The 22,723-nt window shown below is 42.5% G+C and overlaps 1 protein-coding gene across 2 annotated transcripts in view; it reads left to right on the top strand.

The window, feature by feature from the left end:
• Positions 1-164: 164 nt before the first annotated feature.
• The window catches only part of LOC111867050 (cholesterol 7-desaturase), a 169,845-nt gene continuing 147,286 nt past the window's right edge, over positions 165-22,723 (top strand). For both annotated transcript variants that reach the window (XM_033752521.1, XM_023856525.2), the window contains exon 1: positions 165-269. The gene's annotated coding sequence lies outside the window, so the exon portion shown is untranslated. The remainder of the gene's footprint in view (positions 270-22,723) is intronic.

Genomic DNA, 22,723 nt, shown 5'->3' on the forward strand with positions numbered 1-22,723 from the left:
TCGGGGGGGGGGATATTTGGTTGGGGTGGAGCTATGGTTAAGTTGAGGTCACGCCCATAGTGATAATACCTCCTCCCCTCTCTCTCCTCTCCTTTCAATCACTACCAACATGATACTTGTGTGTGTTTCCTTATCATGAAATTGTCTGTCCTTTTCTTTTTGTGTTGTGCGCGCCGGCAGAGCGAAGTATCTGCTCAGACTCGAGGTGAGGAAGCGGACCACCTGTGACATCAGCTGAACGAGGCGCTCAACCAGATCCACATCGGCCGGTGAGTAGCCGCATGGCCGTTTCTCGCTGCTTTCCACGCGTCATGCTCTTCTGTGTTTCTCTTCGGTAGCTACGTCACATTTTCTGGTATTTATTTCATTTTTATTATCTTTAGGGAAAGCAAGGTTTAGTCTGAATGCCTCAGGATTCGTAGGATCTAGAACAAGTAGAGCTTTGCCTCCACATCTCCTGTATTACTCGTGGGTAACTCCGTAGGATCTAGAATAAGTAGAGCTTTGCCTCCACATCTCCTGTATTACTCGCGGGTAACTCCGTAGGATCTAGAATAAGTAGAGCTTTGCCTCCATATCTCCTGTTTTACTCGCGGGTAACTCCGTAGGATCTAGAACAAGTAGAGCTTTGCTTCCACATCTCCTGCATTACTCGAAGGGCAATTCCGTAGGATCTAGAACAGATAGAGCTATGCCTCCACATCTCCTGTTTTATTCGAGGGTAACTCCTTAGGATCTAGAATAAGTAGAGCTTTGCCTCCACATCTCCTGCATTACTCGAAGGGTAATTCCGTAGGAGCTAGAACAGATAGAGCTATGTCTCCACATCTCCTGTTTTACTCGAGGGTAACTCCTTAGGATCTAGAATGAGTAGAGCTTTGCCTCCACATATCCTGTATTACTCGCGCGTAACTCCGTAGGATCTAGAACTAGTAGAGCTTTGCCTCCACATCTCCTGCATTACTCACGGGCAGCCCTTATATTACTTCATATTGAGAATGATCTGACTTCATTACAGCTTAGCTTGGGCAGATTAGGTTTAGATGGAATGCTTCCGCACTGTGTTTATGCAGAGCCGAGTTCTAGACAGCGTGCTGCTTTACCATCGTAACCCCTCCGCATCATGGGGCCCACCAAGCCTCCTACCCAATCGGTACCGGGGGTGCCGAGGTCAAGAAAACGTGGATTTATACAGCCACTCCCCCATACACCTTCTTGGCGTAGTGCTTAATTAGTTAAGCACAGGGAGAACTTCATCTTTTACTTTGCTCCACTGAACCGTCATGGCGTGGTACTTACTCAATGAGTCAGACGTAATTTAGGTGTTTGTACAGCACGAGGTGCATTAAATGTACGCATAATGGAAAGGTTATTCTTGTCTTTCCTCATATTATCTCAGAAATTACGGAATAGATATCGAAAAAGTTATCATCTTGAGTCTGCATTAAAAGTCGACAGGTATTGATTTTGCTCCATGTTAGTGAAACTAAAATGCAACTTTTCTTTTCCCCCAAAAACGACTCAGTTGGCAACACCGTGTAATTATGTACAAGTTGGTGAGATGTGTGGCTCATATTTCAAGCTTTGATAGGTTTGTTATTTAACGAGGTGCAAGGACAAATAATAATAATAACAATATTGCGGGTTTCTGTTTTGCAATAAATGAACACTAAAGCCACGGAGCTATTAAAAAAAGTGAAAAGGAAAGGTACATTTCGAAGCTCTCGTGAACAAATTAATGAATCTTCGATTTTCATAAAAGACTTTCTTTCAGGAATGCATCCTGTTCTGTGTTAGTACTATATAAATGAGTTTTCGTTTTTCCTGTCAAACACAACAAACACGAAACAACTCTCTCACATTTCACTGTGCATAACTGATTTCATTGGCCGTACAGCGTCGCTGCATATTTTGGCTCCTGGAGTCATCATCAGGCGGTGCACTAACAAGCTTATACGTACTATGGAGTTGCGCCTTCTATATGGAGCCATATATTGCACTTCTCATTATGTGTTACGAATGATTTGTGGTGGACACAGTGGCGCTGGGGCAGGTTTTATCCGAGTACTTCGGTTTCCCCTGCCAATCTTCATTCCACCAAATTTTCCATCATCATAATCACCTGGGGCAGGCTACAGTAGGCCAATGAGTGGCCTCCGTGCCGAGTGGACCCAGTTGGACTCCACCCACCACTAAGCGAATTAAAAAATGTTACGAATAAAATGAAAAATATGGCCTGCTTTTCATCCTTATACGTACACAATAAGTGGTTCCCTACTAATTCTAAACTGGGTTGTTTGGTGCTCGCTGTTTGTTGTGTTTGACAGGAAAAACGAAAAATCATATATATAGCTCTTTATTAGCTGAACGGCTGTTAGGTTCTCAAGGACCTCCCTTCTCCCTTCAGTTAGACCGGTTAATTTAGGTCAGAAGGGATCAGACCCTGTTCCGATGGCTACCCAGTTTTGTGCACACAGTGGAACAGTGGTTTCGAACCACGTTCCTATTAAGGGTGACTGTGTTTTTATACGTTTATCGATTGTTAGGTGATTCAACGACGCTGTTTGAATTGTGTATATTATACACTGTCGATCAAAGTGGCCGTGCTGTCTAAGGCATGAACTGTCTTCGCTCGCTCAAACGCTGAGATCGTGGGTTCGAATCCCACTCAAAGTATGTATGTCTGTTTGCGTTTTCTTCTGTGTTTATGTTGTTCTGTGTGTAGGTAGCGGCTTGCGACTGGCTGATCTCCCGTTTAAGGCGTCCTTGCAGACTGTGTATAGGATTAAGAAAGTGAAAAAGCGGCGAAGGTCCGACAAAGGGTTGTAGAGCCATAGACAGATAGAAAGATGTATGGATAGATAGATAATATACATTGTTGAATGATATGGGAATATGATCAACAATACTAAAAGATTTGGAAAGTGGGCATCATTGTCGGTTTCTCGGTACCTACTCGCCCGAGAAAAGTGGTGAGAGTATAGGAAGTTAATGGCGATATCTCTCGGCGGTTATCCAGAGAGTGGCAAGGGTGCACCAACCTCCTGCACTGTTTTCTCGTACTGGCTTTTTTATGGGAATCCCCCGCGTTTCATCAAGTAACTAGCTAGCTCCATGGATCAGAGGCTCCTTGAGAATCCATGATATGTATACAGTGGCCGTCTTGTAGTGCACTCAATTTCACCTGTTACTTCACGACATGTTTCGGCAACATAATGCCATCATCAGGTGCCCTAATTACGCTAATCTATTGCATTGCTTGCCTTTATATGTCTTTATAAAATTATTTAAAAAGTATTTTAAAAGTGCGTATTTGTCAACTACAATAAATTTACACACACTAAAACTTGTTAAGATTATTCATCTTATGTGTCTTAATTAAAACTTGCGTGTGGTTCTTCCGCTATGGGGGTCGTTTTTCTTATATTCTGTGTAAACCGTGTCTTGTGATGTGTGTTCCCTTCTTAGCTGCGAGTGTTGTAATATTGAGAAGCTGATATTCGCTCAGATACTAAATAGATTCGCCCCTCTCATAGTAGTCGAGGTTATGGCCGCGCCATAGCTTAAGCGGTTTGTCGCTGGTTTCCAACCGCGGCGACCCGGGCTCGATCCCGGGTCTGGTCAAATGGGATTTGTGTTGAACAAAGTGGCGCTGGGGCGGGTTTTCTCCGAGTACTTTGATTTCTCCTGTCAATCTTCGTCCCACCAAATTCTCCATCATCATAATCACCCGGGGTAGGCTACAATAGGCCAATCATTGGCCGCCGTGCCGAGTGAACCCAATTGGACTCCACCCCCCACTAAGCGAATTAAAAAAAATAGTAGTCGAGGTTTTATTACTGCGTTAAGGAGAGTAGTTCACTCGGCTGTGTAGTGAGCTCGTAAGCAATGTTCACGGTCTTAAGCACAATAGACCACTGTAGGTCGCGGTGCAAGGGCAGAGGCCTACCCCTCGTACATTCATTCATTCAATGACTACGTTCTTCCTCCCTGTCTATTTGAGATCCATTTCAGTATTTTATTACCGTGCACGCTTATCTTCGTAGTGGCCTCCACCCAACAGATATTGCCTCAGACTCTTGTATGTCTATTTTATCTCTCCCGTGTATGCTACATGTCCCGCCCATCTTATTCTCCATTTGATAAAATAAAATTATGAAATTATGTGCAACGGTCTGCTCTTTTCTGTAACTTTCGTCCTCTTAGATCTAAGTATTCCCCGCAGCACCCTGTTCTCAAACACTCTCGATTTATGGAGTCAGATCTTTTGGAACACAAGGCTGTGCAGTCCGGCAACGGGTTGTGGAGACACATTATACGACATTTTATCCCAGAAGGCAAAACTTTAATAGCTACCGCTGTCGATCTATGAACTCTCCTTAATAGTGGAGACTAAGCTATTCTTCTTAATATTTTACAATATTATCCTCCTAACTGAAACTTACGCTTTTGTAACAGGCCTAGTGCGTGGCTCTTTGGAGGGACTGAGTTCGAATTTCGGACGCCGCTACATCATTGTACGTTTAGCTATATGCCTGTCTACTTCTGGGAACTAGTTGGAACTTTTCTTCATATGTGGGAATTTTGAGTAGGGGGGCTCAAGTTCGAAGAGATAACACGTGAAGGACATACGCCCAGACCTCTTCCTCTGTCTAATGAAGACAAATTGTAATGTCGGCTGGGGGCTTCTCACCCTATCACGAGCCGGCACGGGCACTGCCCAGGTTAATATACCGACCCCTCTTGAGCGAGAGTTTCGGTAATTTTACGAAGATGACAGTTGCTTGTATAAGAAGGAAAGCAATGTGCGCGCTGAAAGACAAGAGCAAACCTGCCACGAAGTCTGATCCAAGTCACCTTCAGATTATGTTACAAATATTTAGCTCCTGCCGTGCAAAACTGCGTATACGATTCAATACTGTTCATTGTGCTTACTTTAGATATACTTGTATGTACAAAATTAAGTGTTTTTTGCAGCTTCCATCAGAGGGAAAGGGGGAATTGCTTTGCCCATAACCCAATATCATATCAGTCTGCGTCAGCCTATGAACACACGCGCACATATTTCGAGCATCCGTGAACCACCGTTCCTCCGTTACAAGCTACGTAGTCTCGTACAAAGTCCCGTCTGACCCTGAACCCAAGACCTCGTGCAAGGATACCCCTGAATGAAGTGAGTATCTACAGTTAACCGAGAAACTGAAATGTACTTATCTTTAGTGGCCCAGTCCACTGGCGCCTGTCTATACTAGACACCATATACACACGTAAGCAGGAACTGTGAACGTAGCAAAATTAGCGAGCAGCCTGGGCCCAGTCCACTGGCGTCTGTCTACACTAGACGCCATATACACACGTAAGCAGGAACTGTGAACGTAGCAAAATTAGCGAGCAGCCTGGGCCCAGTCCACTGGCGTCTGTCTACACTAGACGCCATATACACACGTAAGCAGGAACTGTGAACGTAGCAAAATTAGCGAGCAGCCTGGGCCCAGTCCACTGGCGTCTGTCTACACTAGACGCCATATACACACGTAAGCAGGAACTGTGAACGTAGCAAAATTAGCGAGCAGCCTGGGCCCAGTCCACTGGCGTCTGTCTACACTAGACGCCATATACACACGTAAGCAGGAACTGTGAACGTAGCAAAATTAGCGAGCAGCCTGGGCCCAGTCCACTGGCGTCTGTCTACACTAGACGCCATATACACACGTAAGCAGGAACTGTGAACGTAGCAAAATTAGCGAGCAGCCTGGGCCCAGTCCACTGGCGTCTGTCTACACTAGACGCCATATACACACGTAAGCAGGAACTGTGAACGTAGCAAAATTAGCGAGCAGCCTGGGCCCAGTCCACTGGCGCCTGTCTATACCAGACACCATATACACACGTAAGCAGGAACTGTGAACGTAGCAAAATTAGCGAACAGCGTGGGCCCAGTCCACTGGCGTCTGTCTACACTAGACGCCATATACACACGTAAGCAGGAACTGTGAACGTAGCAAAATTAGCGAGCAGCGTGGGCCCAGTCCACTGGCGTCTGTCTACACTAGACGCCATATACACACGTAAGCAGGAACTGTGAACGTAGCAAAATTAGCGAGCAGCGTGGGCCCAGTCCACTGGCGTCTGTCTACACTAGACGCCATATACACACGTAAGCAGGAACTGTGAACGTAGCAAAATTAGCGAGCAGCGTGGGCCCAGTCCACTGGCGTCTGTCTACACTAGACGCCATATACACGTAAGCAGGACCTGTGGAAAGTAGCAAAATTAGCGAACAGCGTGGGCCCAGTCCACTGGCGTCTGTCTACACTAGACGCCATATACACGTAAGCAGGACCTGTGGAAAGTAGCAAAATTAGCGAACAGCGTGGGCCCAGTCCACTGGCGTCTGTCTACACTATACGCCATATACACACGTAAGTAGGAACTGTGAACGTAGCAAAATTAGCGAGCAACGCGGCCCAATATACAGAGAAACCCCAGACCGGTTGTACTTTCTTGAAGTCTATGAATAGCTGATCTACTGATCCATAAAAGATGCAAAGCTATCCCTGTAACAGGCATTAGAGGCCCATAGGGTTGTGAGACGTCGAGGCTCCCACATTTTCTAGGAAATCTGCTCATAGGTGGCGGTGAAGTTGTCAGCTTTACGTACCTGCCATCCTTTATCCCCAGGAAAATTCCTAGTACTCACTTCTTTTAGAGGCTGAGTCGATCCCAGGGCCATAATGCTGCTCGAAGAATTAGGCCAGTCAGGAATAGAACCATCGACCTTCCGGCATATAGCGTAGTGTCTCATGTAACTACTTATATTTTTTCTCCAGTATCTGATGAACGAAAAAATCCGTAGATGATGTATTACGCTGAAATATCGGCTACACCATTAGGGAAGAATACTGGAAAAAGTTGTATGAAATTGGTAATCGTGCTGTGTCTAAAGCGATTACAACATTCAGGTCATGATCCTCTTTATTAATAAGTATAAATTAATAAGTATAGTAATAAGCTCCTTGACCGCCTCTGTGGTCTAATGGTTAGAGTTCCTGGTTAGAGATCCAGAGGTCCCGGGTTCCATTCTCGGCGCTACCAGATTTTCTGAAAAGTAGTGAATCTGAAACGGGGTCCACTCAGCCTCGTGAGGGTAATTGAGGAGCTATTTTAAGGAAATAGAGTCTCCGGCCTAGAAAACCGAAATTAACGGCCTTTGGGATTCGTTGCGCTGACCACGCGACACCCTCTATCCGCTAAAGTTGGCACTAACTTCGCCAACAAAGAGCGGTCGCTCGGTCGGTATAGTTCGCTTACGGACTAAAACCACGGAGTTTTATTTTTGTGATAAGTTCATTCTATTCATCTGGTAATTATTATTTTCCAGATATAATTAATGAGTTTGTGGGTCTCAGGATGTAATATGTCACCTCCTGATTGTATAAGTTTGGGCGGAATGCAAAAAGAACCTGGAGATTTATACCGTTTCACCTTTTTATTAGCAATTGCAACCGCAGAAGACCAAGGCTCAGGCATTAATGACTCAGCTGCAACCATCGAAATTTAGCTTGTTTCAATTGGTCTAATAATTTTGAGCACTCCTCATCAGACCGTGCTTTATGCGGATTTAATTCTTAATAATCTAGACACACTTTGGCATAAGTTTTGGTTTTCTCCGTACACTTCCCCAGGCCCTGTCGATGTTCACACTATCATCAGATTTTTAAAAACTGCACACTAGTTTCAGGTTTCGAGGTGATAATGATTTTGACCTACGATTTTTGAGAACTAATTTTAAGGCGATAGAATTCAGGAAAGGAAAAGATTAAGTTGATTATACGAAAAATATCCGGAAAGTATAGATACAAAATCCATAAAATAATTGTAAAACATTGTTTGGAGGAATTCACTTGTAGCACTTTCACAACACATTTATTTACTTTTCAACACAGTCACCACGGATCGCAACGCACAGGGAACGAGTCGATTTTATTCCAGCATCCTAGAAATCTCCCGCCTGCTCTCTTAGCCACGGAGATCAGTTCTTGGCACTTCTGGACATTGCTGATGAAGTTCATCTATGGTTAAACGTCTGTCAGCACTAATGTTTTCATCAAATTTTTGGATTATTTCATCAGTGACAACGAATGGCCTTCCGTTCCCTATTTCATCATGAACATCCCTTCTTCCAGCTTCAAATTCACGACACCATTTTGCAACGTTTTGCCTGTTCATAACATCTTCGCCACAAACAGAATCAAGCTGACGATGAATTTCAGCAGCAGTTTCTCCTTTCGCGTGAAGACGTCGAATTACTGCACGAACCTTCACATTTGGCGGTATTTTGAATCAACACGGCCATTTTAAGTACACACTGCGAGCACACCGTTGCCGTGAGTGTGGCCGGTGAACTCAGCCCTGTCATACGGTTCCTATCTCATACGGCAGCACTGCTATTTCTGCTATTTCTATTTTTTTTTTCTAAAAAAAAATCCCTTGAATTTTTGCTGGGCTTGTATCTTTACTTTCCGGATTTCACTCGTATTCGTCTATGGCGAATTTGTGCTGAATAATACTGTCACGTGTTTCCTAGGTAACGCGACAATAATTCACATAGGTTTCCAGATTTGAGCGAATATTTATTGCACACATTCTTTTGCAGACACAAGTACAATTATTATCACCTATGACGTCTGTCTGTTACATTCAACCCCCTTAAATAGGCCTTTTGCGGAACACTTATGGAACACCCTTCTCAACAGTTTGGGTTTTCCGTCATCATACAACGCTTCGAACAATCTTTTGTAACCGTAGAAACTCACTGTTAGAATTCCAATATTTCATTACATTCCATTGTCTAGGAAATATTATCCGTTGACCAGTAACGAACCCTGAAATATGCGTTCTCCTTCCCATTTGCGCCGTGATGGATGTTCCATAGTCCGGCTTTTAGGCAGCACGTCACAATACAGATTAGTTGGCTTCAATGTCATCTTGGTAAGGATAGCGTCAGATATTCATTGTCGGGATGATTTATTGGAAAATTAGGACTTTCAGTTGAAGGTCTTAAAAGTTTTTCATATTTATGTTGTGAACTACATAGCCTTGCTTTATTTCCAAGAATCATGAATAAAATAACACATCTTAAATTAATAAATATAAACATGATTTTTTGTTTTGGAAATTTTCATAATATTAATTTATTCAAACATAAAAAAATATCTCGTTGGCTGTCTGATGTTCTGATTTCTGTTTTCATTCACTTATGCATTCATTATTTTTTGTCCAGTTTTTTGCTTAGGGGTTGGAATTTTAATATTAATGAGATACTAGTTTAAATAATTTCACTCATTCCATTCAAGCAAGAAGCCTCTGCTCTACTCCGTCTAGTATGGGGAGGAGAGCACGTGACCATGAGTTAGTCATGCAGACGATTGCGCCATTACTAGGAACTTACTAGATTATATTTTCAGCATACTTCCGATATTCATATGCTGGTCAGAATTTCAAACAGAACATTTCTTCCATCAAGTTGTCAACACAACGTGTTACCAGGAACAGATTTTAGCAGCTAACAGATGTTCAAACACAGCTTTCCTTTCAGTCCCTCCTTCAGTAATGGTATAAAATCTTTTGGTATCGGTAGCGTCAACAATAAGTATATGGAGATGATATAATATTCAGTTTATTCTTACCTCCTCTTCCTTCTCCCTAATTTTATCAGTTTCTTGTTTCTGTTCTTGCTCTCAGCTTGTGGTGCGTTCTCGCGGCAGAAATGAACACTAATTAAGCTAATAGCTAACGCTGACAGAAACGTGTTTCTTGGCGTCTGACATTCAAATGCGTCTGTGTCCTGATGCTAACCGGCTCCGTGAGCAGGATGCTTCTTGGGAACGTGAATGTCAATCAGGAGACCAAGTAATTCCCCGCCTTTTGCGGAAGCAGGACGTTTATTAGAGAGTTTTTAAGGAGCCCAGTCCTTAGGCAGCTGAATCCAGTATACGCCCTAACAACCTAGTTGTCTGAGATTCGTTGTAATATTACACCCCTTGTGCCTTATATGCACGACAAACCTTTGCCGAGGGATAGCTCCGTTCTCAGTTGTCTGTAGCTGGTTGTCCATATCTGCGCCATTATTGAACTCGGCACTACACAGAGGTGAGAGGTCAGCTTCAGGCCCCGGCCGTTTTACCCCCGGGGAAATAGCCACCGGTACCAATTGGATAGGAAGCTGGACGGACCCCTAACCCGGTCTGGAAGCTGGGGAGTGATTTCCGGGAGGGGCAATGATTATGAAGTTCCTCATTATCCAGTTTTTCCCATCTCCCCATTACTCTGTGTCCAAAGATTCCGCACGCGGAAAGGAGACGCAGTGAATCAGCCAGTTACAGCAATCTACTCTCTGAACACAGGCTGTGTTATTAGCGCGCAGAATCCAACACATGTTTTGAATATCGTCGGTAGATTCGTGTTTCTGGATTGAGTTTCCACACGGTGCATAAAATGAGCGTGCAATGAGGATGTTAGATCTATCATTTCGTCTGTTGGTAGTTTTCATCTCCTAAGCTATTAAACAAATTGTGAAATGCTGTACACCAGATGTCGGGCGAATTTGATATTTATGGGTACTGATAACATATAGACTATTCTTTACATGAAACTCACATAAAAGTTAAAAATTTTGTTCCAAATCGACTTCTTTTACAATAATTGGTACCTTACATGTCACACGCGGTAGTGCAGTTGATTGAGACACTTTGCTACAAGCCGGAAGGTCGCGGGTTCGAGCCCCTATGAGGTGGACTTTTTTCAATTTACCTAATTCTTGCAGCTTCACTATGGCTTTGGAGTCGACAGCCTCTAACAGAAATGAGTACCAGGAATTTTCCCTGGGGGGGGGGGGTAAAGGGCGGCCGGCGCGTAAGGCTGACAACCTTACCGCCATCTTTGAGCCGATTGTCATGAGAAAATGTGGGAGCCTCGACATCTGAAAAACTTATGGACCTTCAAGGCCTGTTACAGGAATAGCTTTACATTTTTTTACCTTACATGTAATTAGCACGTTTTTGGTGTATTTAATGACGCTGTTGCAAATTCAGTTTTTAAATGTCGAATGATAGGATGATAATGAACTGGAAAATATTCGAAAGGAATAATTGTGACTTAATTCAATACAGGTCTCTGGAGGGACTGAGGAAAACGGGAAAAACCTCACTCAGAATAACCAGTACTCGCGCTTCTATTCGAAGAGACCACCTACTACATACGGGTCACAAGGGTTAAGAACAATATGCAAATATTTTAAAAATATTTTTCAATGTATATTATCTTTAACGGAATATAAATCTATCTGTGATTCATAGCTTCATTATTATATTTTCATGAATCCGTCTGTATCGACAACAAATGAACATTAAAGGCAATAGGATATGCAGACTCTAAAATAAGATTTCGGAAAATATTTTGGAGTAGGCCTACATATTTCTGCTCTTGTCCTAGATAAAGCGAGTGATTTTTTTTTTGCATACTTACAAAGAAACTCGAATTGTCTGTGTTAAAAATTCAAGGTTGACTTGTACGAAATGAAAAAATATTAAAAATGCTTAATTTTACCGACAATGTGAAATATCAATAGAATTCAAATCTGCATGAATCTAATCCCTCACTTTCAGAACCTCTAAATAGCAGACAAACCGTTTTTAAAATTTGTAGTAAGTGGTCCAACCATGGATAAACTTCGTCATGAATGAATCATTGTGTAGTGATGAATTAACCTCTAAAGTTTGAGGAAATGACAATCGAACAGAAATTAGTTGCTCTACCTCCACTTTCATCTTGAGAACAAATTAATCCACGAATCATACCAAACTTTTCAGGGAGAGAACAAGGTACTGGTTTTAAAAAGGGGAAAATCTTGAAGCTAACGATAAAACGGAATATAATAACTGTAAACAATATTTATTTGTAATTACAAACGAACAGAAAATAACAACAATAAGACGACGCTTAGAGCCACTGCAAAAACAATTGCACCTGACCTACAACCAAATTAGAAGGAAAGTGAAATCATATCAGCCATTTTTTTTTTTTGCTTGTTTATTGGACTCTTCAGACAAATTTGTATCAGAAGGTACTTTTAATATTGTTATTTTTAATTTATACCCTGGCACAGTTAAAGTGTAACCAGGGCCTACAAGCTCATATTGAATCGTATCTTGAACAGAGGTCTTTTGAAGCATTTCACAAAACCGACCCTCGTCATCACCGCAAGTGACGGATTGGATTCATGAAAGTTGTAAGGTTGTGTTTGTGTTTGTGTTTCCGTGATCCGGGTCTCTTGGACCTGTTTTGTGCTTGTGAAAACTACCGTTTATAAGGAGAATTCGTCTGAGTCCTTATTTTTTTTCTCGTCTGCTTGTTATAGCAGTTGCTGCTACCTGAAGAAATGAAGAGTCTTATTCACCTGAAATTCACAGAGACCTTTTATTCCTGTTTAATTCAGCCAGAGTGTTGTTTATTTCCGAAGGAGAGCAACTGATGAAATATCCTCACGTAATGGCAGACCTTGACCTAAGAGAGCAGTCGAGAATATTAAAAAATATTCCATTGAACTGGGCAAACACCTGCAAGTGAGAATGTACCTGATACTGTGCCACCGTGGCAACTCCTGCATATGTCTTCGCAGATATGACTGGATCTACACAGCCCTGGATCAGTTCGCAGTCATTTCTCGGCTTCGTCAATATATTGTTGCGTGTTGCCTAGGTAACGCGACAAGTAGATTCATGCGGGTCTCGGATTTGGCTAAGACGTTTATTGGACAATCGGGTTTTACATTCGCAAGTACAATTATTCGCAACTTCACTATCACAGTTATTTACACCGCTGATCTTGGTGAAGTGTCTTGATCCCTTTGTCGGATGCGAGCTGGCTTCTGCTCTATTCGGAGCTACACTAAGAACTGACTGCTCTCGTCGAAACTGGACTCTTATAACGTCCTTTCGGACTGAACAGAGCGCACCATGTTCAAGGGTTCGGTTTTATCCGCCTGTAGTATTCGTTTCCATGGATATAATTCCAATTTCGGGAAACGCCTTTATTATTTGGCGCGATTCCTATACAACGTTGTGCTGGTACTGCGTTTCCACTGAAGTATACATTCTTATCACACCCGTTGCCTATCAGTGGACGTCTTATCGCCCGACTTTTTGGCGGCACACCACAATATCAAGAACAGAGGCTTGACGAATTATATATCTGTTGTCTGTGTGTAGTAAGTCCAAAATTGCTACGATTTTCAGCCCATTCTCACGAGCTGCATTACTTGCTTGTGAGTTCTGAATGACTCTTCAGATGGTTTGGGATGTTATCGTGGTCTGTTTAAAGGTACTACCGGGATAGCACAGTCGGTATAGCGATTGGCTACGGGCTGGACGACCAGGGGATCAGAGTTCGAGTCCCGGTGGGGACAAGAATATTCCGTTCTCTATATCGTCCAGACCGGTTCTGGGGCCCACTCAGCCTCCTATCCAATGGGAACTGGGGGATTTTTCCGTTGGGTGAAAGCGGCTGGGGCGTGAAGCCGACCACTCACCTCCAACTTGTGCCGAAGTTAAGAAAATGTGCGGCTGTACATCATTTACTCCCCCGTACATCTTCATGACATAGCATTTAATTAGCTAAGCACAGGGACAACGTTACCTTTTAATAGTTATATGAATGTGTACAAGGAAAATCTGAGCATAACCAGGAATTTCACAGAGAAATTAACCTGCTTTCGAGCCAAGAAGATTTTATAATTAGGCTTAATCGGTGTATTAAGAAAATAATACGTATGAATCATTACTGTTCCTACTCGTCACTAGTCGTCCAATTTGTTCATACTTCACTCTAGTTCATTCTTACAATCCTCTCACATTCATGTTCATATTTAATTATATATTCTGTATTCTGCATTAATATTCCTAAATATCTTGTCCAGATCTCGCCCTTTCAAATCCCTTTTCCTTCACATCCCATATCTGGCTCGAATCTTATTCTTTACTCCATAAGAAGCATCTCGACCTATCGTTGTTTTTTCTAACCTCCTTCATTCTCCAAGCTCAATTTTCCACCATATTATTCCTCTCCTTTCCTCTTTTCTCCTGTACATAAATCTGAACATAGACCTATTTTTCTCCTGGTTTTCCTTAAAATTGTTGCATAACAAATTGTTTAGTTGTTATAGCCCTTATGAAAATACCGAATGACTTGTGTAAGTAGTCTGTACCCATGATTCGTGTTAGGGTCGTGATTGGATCAGCTGTCAGTCTCGGAAGCCGTTTGTCCTGACCGAACTTTTTAGCGGGCCTTCTTGTTTCGTCAAGGAACATGCTGGATGTATCTTAAGATACGCCACGGCTATTTCCTTTTGTATCATTCCCAATTCCTCGTTCTCACTGAACTCTGTATGGTCTATGTAAATGAGAAGCTAAGGCACTGCTTACCCAGCTCAGTGTTTCGAGTTTTGGCTTGAAGTATTGATAATTGGTCAACTGGGCAAGAAATATATCACTTATGTAGAACTGGAAATTTGTTAAGAATATTCTGAATTCAAACCCAGTTTAGACCAGTTAACATACGTGTACTCTCATAATAGTTATTTTAATATTCAATTTGATATTGTTCTCACATTTATGCCTGTGTCTCCGCGCCATAGCTCAAGCGGTTAGTCGCTGGCTTCCCACCGCGGTCCCGAGTTCGATCCCGGGGTATGTCAAGTGGTATTTGTGGTGGACAAAGTGGGGCTGGGACAGGTTTTTCTCCGAGTACTTCGGTTTCCCCTGCCAATTTTCATTCCACCAAATTCTCCATCATAATCACCCGGTGCAGTCTACAACAGGCCAATCAATGGCCGCCGTGCCGAGTGGACCCAGTTGGACCCCACCCCCAACTAAGCGATTTTTCTGTATGCCTGTGTCTCCAAAATGGTCTCCTCCCTCCACATTCCCCGACTAAAAATTTGCATTTGTTTCTCACAAAGGTGCTATATGCCCAACCCAGCTCAGTCTCCTCAATGCGATAACGCTAATAGTGTTAAAGGTAAAAGATAAAGTTGTCCCTGTGCTTAACTAATTGCACTACTCCATGAAAGCGAATGGTCGATTGGATGTATAGATCCACATTCTCTTGATCTCGGCACTAGTTGGAAGTAAGTGGTCAGCTTCACGCCCCGGCCTCTTTACACCCGGAGCAAGAGCCCCCGATACCCATTGTATAGGAGGTTGGGTGGACCCCAGAGCCGGCCTGTAAGACTTAGCGAAGAGAAATTTCCTGACTCTATCGGGACTCGAACTTCGACCCCTCGGTCCTGAAGCCCATAGCCAGTCGCTATACGGACTATGATATCCCGGTTCTTACCCCGATGATGTTAGGAGACCGAAACATATCATCATAATATGATTTTCTCCGTCCTTTCCTACGTCCGTCAGGTCCACACATCTCCTTAGCGCAGTATTCTGAAATACAGAGCTACTATCAATGATTCATTCGTTTTTCAAACGCTATATGTTCAAAAGCATTATACATACAAATATGATTGATATATAAAAATAACCGCAAACTCACCAAGTTTTCTTCACACTCTACAAATATTTTGTCTGCCCCTTGGGTCACACGACATACGTCCAGGCGGTAGTCGAGCTCGTTCCACACATTTTATAGCATCATCCTGTCAATGGTCATCACTGCAGCATCGATGCGTTCCCTCAGCTCTACTAGTGTTCTTGGCAGTGGGGGTACGTAAACACGATCCTTAATGTACCCCCTAAGGAAGAAGTCACAAGGCGTTAGCTCAGGTGATCTGGGGGTCGAAGTGAACAGAGCTACGTCATCCTCACCAACACGCCCAATCCAGCGTGTCCTTAAATTGCCGATACCACCGCAAAATGCTCTGTTTACATGGCGGTTCTTTTCCATACTCTCTTTTGAATGCGCGTTGCACTGCTATAACAGACGAACATCTCGCATATTCCAACAAACAAAAAATCTTTTCTTGCTTTGTCGCCATTTTGTAAAGGCACTGAAATCCTGCTGCCAACTGGTGCATTAAATACAAACTCGGTGAGCTTACGGTTCTTTTTATGTATAAATCATATTTTTACATATTTTACTTTGGAAAATATAGCGCTTTAAAAATGAATGAATCATTTAAAGTATGCTTGTACTTTCATGTAGTTGAAGAAGTGTCACTAAATAATACAGGGAGATGACATTGATGAAAAGGGTGCAGAATGTGCAGGTACTGAGTGTGCTTCATCCCCTGCATAACGTACCCACCTGCTACAGCAGTAGTGCGGATATGAAGAGCTAGGAATTCTCAATGTTCAGAGCTCTTTCAAAACATAAAATGGCACGAGTAAGTAAACGCATATCTCAAGGGATTTGTTTCTTGCACATCAACACATCTAACCTGCAGTGATTTGACCTAACTAATTCCATGGAGCTGATTCCTTCCTGAGAAGCTATTGGTTGTCCAGCTAGTGAAGAAATATCCCCAATTTAGAAAAGGTAAAAATATATTATCGTGTTCAGAACAGATATTCACAGCGTAAAAATATTTGCATTCGTCAGTGATTGTTTTCCTCAGGCTGCAGCGACACTTCTTGTCTGCATGCGATGTGGCATTCATGAGTGTAGTCTGGTGAGAGAGAGAGAGAGAGAGTTGCGAAGTTCACGCGTGCCGCCTGCAGCTCCAATATTTGCTGTTCGCAGTTTTTATCGTGTTCTGAAGAAATTGCTGTGATTTATAAACCCTTTGGCAATAGACATTACTTTTCTTTCAAATATATGGTTTCACTTTTTCCGTCACTTCTGCCATAACAATTCTTGTTCTACTTCTATCATTTTTCCGTGTGACAATTTGTCTGAAGTCAGTATTAACTTTTGAATCATTTCATCCATTCATTCGTTAATGGCACTGCAGCCCTTTGTTGGGCCCTGGCCTCTTCTTCAGTTTCGTAATATTTTTGTCACAGACGGTAGGGTTCCTTTGGCGAGTGATCAGCCCGTCGCAAGGCCGCTACTTACACACTGGACAACACAAATAGATTAAATTCACTCACAGACATCCATGCCTTGAGTGGATTTCGAACCCACGATCCCAGCGTTTGAGCGAGTGAAGGCCGTTCATGCCTTAGACCGCGCTACCACTCTGATCGGCTGCCTTTATAATCAGCTGAAGGATTTTCATGTAACTTGGCATTACTAGGGACCAATCTACACGTACTTTTGTAATTGTCAAATTATTTTCTATCAAGACACCGATATGACGCTCATGCAAATATCTGAGTTTGAAGCGTCACTATAAGCGCTCCTTGTAGACTCAAGAAATCTGATGTGGTAATTGATCTTCGAAGAACTCGTACAGTTTGCGGAAGTAGTTTGTCTCTTTCTTTACCGTGAAAAACTCCAATGTATGGTGACTGAAAAATCTATGAGGTTTATTTAACTTATGCTAGATTTTGTCAGATTTGTCGTAAAGACTCTACATGAAAGAATTCTGAAGGAAGTAGGTGTCATAATTTCATCAAATGTCTTCTGTCTGGGCCTGTTCTTTTGGCAGTATTGTGGCACTGGTACATTTCGGCTATCGTGGTTTTATTTTTTGTCTTGCCAGTCGCATTGTTCGCCTTTCCACTCTCGTTCCTTTTGTTACTGATGTATTAATTACAAAAGACTTTTTTTTTCTTGGCACTACAGCCCCAGTGGGCCTAGGCCTACCTCCATGAACTCCGTTCACTTCGGTTTTTCTAGATCTTACACATTCGGTAGGACCCCTTGGGCGGGTGATCAGCTCGTCGCAAGGCCTCTACCTGTAGACAAACACAGAAAAACGCACACAAACATCCATGCCCTGAGTGGGATTCGAACCCACGATCCAGGCTTCCGAGCGAGCGAAGACAGTGCATGCCTTAGACTGCTAGGCTACCGTGACCGGCTTACAAAAGACACACTAATATTAAATTACGCTTTATTTCTCCATCCTTTATGAAGATGATTGAAGGGACCGTATAAGAAATTAAAATACCCTAACCTGGACTAATTTTGGGCTTAAGCTTTTGAAGATGAGGTAACACATCGCTTTGAACTGTTATTTTGGAAAGTATTATTTCATGGGATGTGACGCCTTTCGTTCTGGTAGAATGGACGTACGTTTCGAAGTAACTTACTGCCTTCATATTCAAGGTCAAAAAGTAAGCCAAGCAAGATAAGCGGCCTCCGTAGTCTAGAGGTAACGTTCCCACCTCATGACTCGTAGTACGCGGGTTCAAACCCGGCCGAAGTCGTCGAATTTTTAAGGGCGGAAAAATTCAGGGAACAAGTCCTCCGGGAGGGACTTTAAGCTGTGGGTCCCATGTCGTAGCTTTACGGCACGTAAAAGAACCTCATATCTCCAAAGGAGGTCACTGAGCCAAATTAACGGACGTTTCCCGCCCAACAGCAGTCTCTAATACCTCTGGTAGATGGGGGAAGCATTATAGATACCTCTCAGCTAGTAGAGCCGGTCTCGCTGGCTGGGCGGGACTGATGGTAAGCACCAGTACCGGTAGGATATAGAGANGCAAGATATAAGCAGCGGAGCTTTAAGCGTCTATCGGACTGCACGGCGTCACATCCTATAATGGAGTAGTGTTCATAGTCATAATCGTGTAAACTTAAAATAGGACGTTATTTTAGACTTAAACATCATCAAATTTTAATGAAACCACTATCTTGCAGAAGTTTGTTATGTTCCACACTTCAGGCGAACAGGACATAGAGAGAACCTGGTCTGTGGGGCTCCTCGTTAGACCTCCTCTCAAACCATGAAACATGGTCTGAAATTAGCTCTAACGAGGGACCGCACAGACGAGGTTCTACTTCGATCCCTGCTCATCTAAAGACGAAAATGAAACGAGTTTCCAAATCTTGGAGATTTTAATAAAAACGGACGTTGAACAAATCCCAAAATAATAGGTTTAAATATAGTGTAACTTAACTAAATTCTCAAGATAATGGCTGTGGAGAGTTTAATCTTCTCGCTCTTCTGGCTTGTAATGTTATGTGTAATTCGAAGAGAGCCAGACTTTTCGGAGGAACATATAGTCTCCATTTTCATGGTCGAAGATTAGTCTAAGTAAGGAACCAACAGAAACAGGTTCAGCTTGCAACATGCTTGTGCTGGCTTCTTGCTTGGCTTAGTTTTCGATCCTGAAGATGGAGGTGATATATTAGCCCGAAGCATCTGGCTGTCTCCGAAATACAGACGGGGTTCCACCCAGAAGACCTTGCTTTTTCTAACTGCATTTTATTAGTAATCTGCTCATTAATCGGTATATTTGGCATTAGCCTAATATTATTATTTGAGCTATTCGTACTAGAAAGAATTCCATTCTCTCAGAAGGTCTCACACTTTGCAGGTACACACAAATTCTGTGACGTAATCTTCAGCATTGTGTTGTTTGCGAGTCTACCAGTTCTGCATTTTACCCTTTATGCTTATGTGAATATCTTTGTGCATTTAAGCCTACCAGAACCAAACCTCTCGCAACAGAATCCCAAGTTTCAAAGCCATCCACTGGGCGTGATCCCATTCTCACCCTAACCACTTCTTACCCTCACAACTAGCTCCTCTAGCGTTATTCTGTTTCCTTCTGGGTCATCCAAAGTACACATTTCTAAGTGGTTTCCTTGAGAACATTCTGTATAAAATTTTCTTCTTTCTCGTCGGAGTTAAACACAGTAGATTCCCTGTTAACCGGGGCTTTGTTTAGAAAATTGGCCGATGTGTTCAATGTCAAAAGTTAAATTTAATGTGAAATTGCTTTCTAAAAAGGAACAAGTACAAAATGTAATTTTATTTTGGAATCGAATATGCACTTGGAGACTGGAGAAGGCTCCCTTTGTTAGGCTTTTCTTTTGAATGTGTAGAAACGATACAGGAGCTTCTCAGAAGCCACGCTCATGTTTCTACCAATAGCGTTAGAGTAAAATACACTTCTAGGGTATGCGTCGTTTTGTACATTCCAATTCGCAAATTACTTACGTATTCCTTTTAGTAACCATCCGGGATTCCCACTTATCCAGGGAAATTAATTTTCCTTCCAGTCTGGATTGTAGAGAGTTTATTGTATCCGGTCCATTAGAACACTTCTAACGTGTCTACCCTGAACATGTTTGGTGATTTTTAACAATTATGAAATTCCTGTTTGTTTAACATCTTAAGTTGCACACTTACTTCCTCTATCGATGACCCAACCTGTGAAAGGTGCCTACAAGAAGGTGAATCAGCCACACATATCCTATGTGATTGTGAGGCCATAGCTTATTTAATATTTTGTCACCTGTGTCAGTTCTTCATGGAACCAAGTGACTTTAATGACGCTCCCATAAATAGAGCCCTACAGTTCACTCGAAGTGTAGGATTAATAAAGGGTTAATCCAAAGTGGAAGCAAAATAGATCATTGAAGGTCGCAGTGCGAGGGCCGGATTTTATGGCCTACCACTTACAAACATACATATATACATACTTCGTCTGTCGGGCGTGCAAATATTTTTCTTAGTATCTTTCTTCTAAATTCTTTCATGTTCTTCACTCAGATAAGAATCCAGATTTGAAGATCATAGAAAACAAACCTGAAGATAAATGTTCTCTATCAGAGCAATTGACTTACTGTTGTTATATACCTGGAAGGTAGTTAAGTTAAACCAGATTTTGAGCGGAATAACTTTCATTTGCCGAAGTTACTCTTCTCCTGATTAATGATGAACCTTATTTATATGTACATTTCTAATACATATTTTAGGTCTGAAATACTTCAGTAAATATTCCTACGCGTTACTGAATATTTCTCATTTTATGTGGACACACAAATTTGAAGGGATAGCGTAGTCGGTATAGCGACTGGCTATGGGCTGGGCGACCGAGGGTTCGGAGTTAGAGTCCGGTCATGATCAAGAATTTTTCTTCTCCACGTCGTCTAGACCGGCCCTGGGGTCCACCCAACCTCCTATCCAATTGGTAACTGAGGTTATTTCCCCGGGGAGTAAAGCGGTCGGGACATGAAGCTGACCACTCACTTCCAACTAATGCAGATGTCAAGAAAATGTGGATCTATACATCCATTCCCCATACGCCTTCATGGCGTAGTGCTTAATTAGTGAAGCACAGGAACAAATTTGACTTTTTACCTTTTACATAAATTCGAACTGTCTTAGCGTAATCCACGATTAATTGCCAGGGCACGTGTCAGAATTTGCGTGATTCGTATATCGGACGGGCATGGAGTCTGCAGGCAGTTAAACTGCTGATTCAGATATCCTTATTGCGAAATGCATCTTATTTGGAAGTATATTCTGCTGGTCCTGCTGATTATAGAACAAAGCATACACGAAGAATTGAACTTCATAATAAATGTGGAAATGTGAGAGCTTAATTCTTCTGTACTTGATACATTAGTAGCAAAAGAACAAGAGTGGAAAGAAGAACCTCAGTCACGAGTGCCATTTCTGCAGTCTGCAGTCATAATATCTGACTAGTGTACTGCGATACATCAGTGCTGTGCAAGCAAATGACATTAGTGAAACATTTACTTATCACTCATGGAGCTGAGGCCTTCTTGAGAAGCCGTCAATTGTGCAGCAACTCAAGAACTTCCCAGAATTTTATGCAACCCTGAAGTCTCATTACCATGTTCACAAAAGCCCTCCACTAGTCCCTATCCTGAGTCAGAGCAATCCAATCCATACCATCCCATTCTATCTCTCTGTGATACATTTTAATATTGTCCACCCACCTATATCTTGGTCTTCATAGTGGTCTCTTTTCTATTTCTTATATATTTCGTTAAATATTCACCACGTAAAAAAAATTAGAAATGTATATATTGTGGCGTATAGACCCGTTGCTGGGAAACGACGGCGAAACAAAGAGAGAGACATCAGTCCTTTTTAGGGAGCGGCCAGCGCGCCAATGTACTGACTGTAAAACAGTATTTTCTGCGCGGTCCGCACCGATGGCTGTGCACGCAACAATGGATACAGCGACAGAGGAACGGTGTTTTATATGCGATCCGTACCAATATGTCACAAGCAGGACAGTTAGAGCAGTGCATTTGAGCACAGTGGATTGAAGTGAGTTGGTTAGTGAGCATTCATTTATAAAACTGCTGCAGTTCAGTCGTTGTGGACTGTTGCTGTTAGAAACTGGTAGTTGAGGCACGGTGGTAGTTCTGGAAACCAGAGTAAGGGGAACGCCCGCCGTTGGAAGCCGTTTCCGAGCAACGACTGGTGAAGACAGAGCAGACCGAAAAGAATTAGCGCATCTGTAGTGAACTGCGGTGCAGTGAAACAGTTACAATTTCTTGTAGTCACGGATCTGTAATTAGTCAATAAATTGAATTACCAATCAAAATCCAATCTATGGTCATCCATACCCGTGACAATATAAAGAGTACACTCTTCTGAGTTATAACGCCGTGTATTTCGGATGCCCAGTTTTTCCACGGATTTCCGAAACGTAGGCTGTTTACAGAAATATACGTCATTAGAGCATAGCTACTGCCTTAAGAGGCTCAGATTCAACGAGTCACATTAAGTTGCCGCATTTACTTCAACCGTCTAGCTGACATGTTGCAATTGGTTTCATGTATTCGTCACATGACGGTATAAAGAACCGCCTTCTGATAGCTATAAGTTCCAATGACCCTC

Source organism: Cryptotermes secundus, unplaced genomic scaffold (genome assembly GCF_002891405.2).
Source record: "Cryptotermes secundus unplaced genomic scaffold, Csec_1.0 scaffold60, whole genome shotgun sequence".
Classification (NCBI taxonomy): Eukaryota; Metazoa; Arthropoda; class Insecta; order Blattodea; family Kalotermitidae; genus Cryptotermes; species Cryptotermes secundus.